The following is a 5,032-nucleotide window of genomic DNA, read 5'->3' as shown; positions in this document are numbered from 1 at the left end:
ATGGAGAATATATAATACATTACATAATATGAATGTATAATTATGAACACATTTATGATTACATAATTTAAAGATACATATAATATGAATATAGATTTATTTCTTATTTTCTGGTATTCTGCCTGGGAACATCTGAAAAACAGAAAACTGAGCTATATTAAGTTTAATTAATATTAAACAGCATTAAGTTGGCAAGTCCCCTGAGTCCTGTGCTGCCTGGTTTCTGATCTCGTGGGTATCTAAAGTGGCTTACAATGGCTGAATATGTGAGGAGTTTTTTTTCTATTTGGGGTTCTTTGGTAATGAGCACACCCGGATAGTAATGCCTTAGGATTGCCTGTGTCCCCACTGATATACCGCTGATTTTTAGGGAGTCAAGAAAAATCCCTTTGGCGGGGCCTAATCCCTTCATGCAAATGTCAACTCTATGAAATTTTATCTTTCTGTTCTTCAGATCATCTTTAAATTATTCATAGCCTGACAAACAATGGGTGAACAAAAGAAGAGAATTTTGTTATACTTCAACAAGTTGATTTAAGTTTATTTATTTATGTTGAGAAAGAGAGAGAACGGGGGAGGGGCAGAGAGAGAGGGAGAGAGAGAATCCCAAGCAGGCTTCGTGCTGGCAGTACAGAGCCCAACACAGGGCTTGAACCCACAAACTTTGAGATATGACCTGAGCAGAAGTCAAGAGTCAGGCGATTAACCAACTGAACACGAGCTGCCCCCAACAAATTAATTTTAAGCCCAAATGCTGTTTAGACTGTGTGGTTTAAGTGAGGGTTTAAAAGGATAACTGGGTCATGTGTACACATGCAGCTGAAACTAAGACCATCCCACCAACCTCAATAGGAACCTTGGTCATGTGCAAACCTAGCTGATGAGGAACTCAACTCTCTGTAACTACAGTTCAAATATAGGAACTAGCCCAATCCACCGATCAGGAGAGTCCTACCAAAGAAAACAATAACATGGACACATTTTTATCTCAAAGAGGTATTAGAAATCATCTGATGTTACACTTCTCAAATTTGTTGGGAAGGGGGACAATAATGAGAATTACCTGGTTCAGTGAGGAACAGAATGGAGGAGTATTGAGGATATACAGCTTGTCAGAGCTCCAAAGAGATCCTTTTTAACTTTTAACATAATTTATGAATCACGGGTCCAAATAATGATTTATATAGCCTTGGCTGTAACCATTCAAACCATCCAGCAAGGGAGCTTTCAAAAATCTTACCATCCAGGTCATATCACAGCCAAATTAGAATCTCTGGGTTGGACTTAGGTACCAATACTCTGAAGAGTCACGTAGGAGAGGATGGGAATCCATAGGCCTATAATAGCGGGGAGCTTGCTAACACCAGACCCAGGATAAGTACCCAGCTCATATTTGAGTAGCCACAAAGAGCCTCTCCGCTTCCCTCTAGACACCTCTCCAGCTAAGAATTACTGTGCCCTCCAGGGAAAGTGTTATCTTTAAATGAACAATTTTTTTCTTTAACTGTGGTAAAATACACACGTAAAATTTACCATCTCAACCATTTGTAAATGGACAGTTCAGCAGCATTAGATATATTTACATACTTTGCAACAGATCTCGAGAACATTTTTATCCTGCAACCCTGGAACTCTATACCCACTGAACACCGACTCCCTATTTCCTCCCCCTTCCATTCCCTGCAAAACATTTTATTTTCTGTTTTTATGAGTTTGACTACTTTAAATACCTCATATAAATGGGATCATATAGTGTATGTCTTTTTGTGACTGCTTTTTTCACTTAGCATAATATCCTTAAGATTCATCCATGTTGTAGCAAGCGGCAGGATTTCCTTTTTTTTTTTTTTTAGCTGAATAATATCCCACTGCATGTGTATACCACATTTTCTTTACCCATTCATCTGTCCATGGATATTTGGATTACTTCTACCTCTTGGCTATCGTGAGTAAAGCTGCAATGAACTTGGATATGCAAATGTCTCTTTGAGATCCTACTTTGAGTCATTTTGGATATATACCCAGAAGGGGGATCATATGGTACTTCTATGTTTAATTTTTGAGGAATCTCCATAGCTGTTTTCCATAATGGCTGCATGATTTTTAATTCCCACCAACAGTGCATGAGGGTTCCAAAAAATATGGAATGCTTCGAGAATTTGCATGTAATCCTTGTATAGGGGCCATGCTGATCTTCTGTATTGTTCCAATTTTAGTATACGTGCTGCTGAAGCAACCACTAATCAAAAACTTTTGAGATAATTTTCATAACTTATTAATAAATCCCATGGGAGTGACAGCTTGAGTCTCCCAAATTTATAAAAACCGCATGTTCAAATAATTCATTTTAAGAGGAATCTGATAAATGGTCAAGGCAAAGTTACTAAAGGGAGCCCTCAAAGCATAGTCCCCAGACCGGATCATCAGCCTCATTTGGGAATGTGCTAGAAATGCAGATTCTTAGGCCCCACCCCAGACTTACTGACTCAGAAATTCTGTGGGTAGGATCCAGCAACTTGTTTTTTAAAAGCTTCCTAGTTTTTGAAGCATACTAAGGTTTGAAATGCTCTTTCGGTTATGAATTTATGGATCTTAAAAAGAATCCTCTAAGCTCTAAGACTTTTTCTATTGATGCTGGTAATGTCAATGAATATATTCCTTTCTGTTTTATTTTGCTTTTTGTTGTCTCTCTATTGCTTATTTGTTTGGTAAAACAGCCTTGCTGTAAGTATCAGTGACTTCAGGATTAAAAGCTAGCTTAGGCAGTAGTTTATAGTATAAACTGTAACAATATTAACTTCTTGGTCATTATGTATTCTGTAAAATGAGGAGACTAGACCAAAGATGGTGAATATCTGCCTTACACCACTTTTCCAGAGCCCAAGGCAGACATTGCTAATTGATCAAGACACTCTACCCCACCCAGCCCATGTAGAATCCTATAATCCTTCTTAACACAGCCTTACAAATGAATGAGACTTATGAGATGAAATCCATTTGCCACCACATAATCTTTATTGTCCCTTCTAGCTATGTCCTCAAATAATATGCACTCCAAACGCTATCCATTCTAGGGTGTTCTCTAGAACTGTAAATACTCAGCGAGCTTAGTTTCCTCAACTATAAGATAATACTAATGTTATCTACTTCATGGGGTGTCTTCTTTAGGAGTCTTTGGGAAGATTAAATGAAATATTATATTTGAACCAGCTAGATCAGTGCTAGGCATAAAGTTTTAAAAGTATCATTAAACTTTAGTTCCTGCATTCTTTACAATTTTTTCTGACCACTCACCTTGGCCGACAACTACAGCTGATCAAGCGCAGTGCTGCTCTGAGAAGCATGAGTGCTCCTGGTACTGACCTGGCAATAATGAGGATTGACTGATTGCTTAGCCTTTGCTTCCATTACAGTGCCTCCCTCATCATTCTGCTTACCAAGTCTGCACTTTGGCTGAACTAGTGCCTTTGGGTGAAAAAGGAGCCCTTTTACTTCTTAGTTGATCTAATCTCACAACAGAAAAAATCAAAATGATTATATTACCCAGCACAAAAATAAACTCAGAATACATATAACCAACCTTTTCATGCTGACTTAGTAAGATATTAACGAGCAGGTTTCCCTCCTGGAGTAGATGGACAGAAGTTAAGATTTATTGAGGACTATGCATGCACAAAAGCTCTGTTAGCCAATTTGCTGTTATATCTGATTTGTTCCCCACAAGAAGACTTCAAGACACGCACAAGTACATTGTTTCTGATTTACAGATGAGAACACTGAGGTCCAGAGAAGTTAAAAACATAACCAAAGTCATAAGCTTGAAAAAGGGATCAACTACCTAATTTGCAGAGCCCAGGGCAAAGTAAAGATGCAGGGCCTCTTATGTGAAAGATTATTCGGAATTTCAAGGCAGAGACTGAAGATCATTAAGCCGAGCTCAGGGATCTCTGCACGGGATCCAACCTACTGCACAGGTTGTAGGTTCATGAAGTTGGCCTTACCGGCGTCAGAAAAGATTCTAAAACTTGTGTCATTTCTCTATTCCAACAATGGGAAAGGCAAGTCACCCGGCAGGAAGTACATCTTGGAGCCCTGGCCCCAGAAAGACGGTGAAGAGCTACAGGGAGTAAGAGTGAAACCCAAAGAACCCAGTCAGCTTCATGGGTTTGACAAGAGATCCCAAGGAGCAGCCCCAATAGATGAAGCAGCACTGGATTTGAGTCAGAAAACCTGGGCTCAGATATTGCCTTGGAAACATTATTTGAATGATCTCAAGCAAGTCATTGAGCCCTACTAAGCCTCTGTCTCCTCCACTGAAGAAGTGAGGGTCCACCACCTTTTCTTAATTCACAGATTGAACCACCACAGGGGTTGAAGCACATAACTGCATACAGTATGCAGACAAGTACGTGAGGATAGCACCTTTGGAGCCATTAACTGCAGCCCCAACGCTCTACCCCAACTACCTCTTGTATCCAATGATTTAAGTGGGTGCTAAAGGGTCTCTAGGGCAGGATGAAAATCTAAACTGTGTTCAATAATGGGATACTGACATAGAATGGCAGATTGTTGAACTACAGGGAGGTTAACTAAAGGCTGCAGGGACCATCTAGGAGAATTCATTGAACACTTAATAGGTTCTGAATCATCATCTTGGGTACAAATTGTTTTTAATATTAACAGTGAATGACTCTGAGATTATAAAGCATCTATCTAGATTGCAAAAAAAAAATGCATTTCTTTACTTTCTTTTCTTCCTGGTCCTCTTCTCCCATAATCACTCCAAGAATTTCAGCATTGCTTTTTTGGCTTTGGTCCAAAGAATTATGATCATGTTGGGGAAAGAATATGTACAAGCTGTCCATTGTGCTGAACACCCTTTTCTCCTTAGCTGTTGTTATTGTCAGTGGTCTACAGCATCCCTCACAGAGTTCAACTGTCTATAGCAGTGACTGAGACATGCCCACCATTATTGGTTTGAGAGGAAAGTATACTGTTTCCGGGAGCGAGCCATTCTCTCTTTGTGTGGTAA

General features: G+C 39.4%; 1 pseudogene; it reads right to left on the bottom strand.

Moving 5' to 3' along the window:
• Nucleotides 1–2,135: 2,135 nt before the first annotated feature.
• Nucleotides 2,136–2,236, bottom strand: LOC131495199 (U6 spliceosomal RNA; annotated as a pseudogene).
• Nucleotides 2,237–5,032: the final 2,796 nt, after the last annotated feature.

The sequence above is a fragment of the Neofelis nebulosa genome, chromosome 14 (genome assembly GCF_028018385.1).
Source record: "Neofelis nebulosa isolate mNeoNeb1 chromosome 14, mNeoNeb1.pri, whole genome shotgun sequence".
NCBI classification, from domain to species: domain Eukaryota; kingdom Metazoa; phylum Chordata; class Mammalia; order Carnivora; family Felidae; genus Neofelis; species Neofelis nebulosa.
Note: the sequence above shows the minus strand (reverse complement) of the source record. Positions and strands in the feature narration are given on the sequence as shown.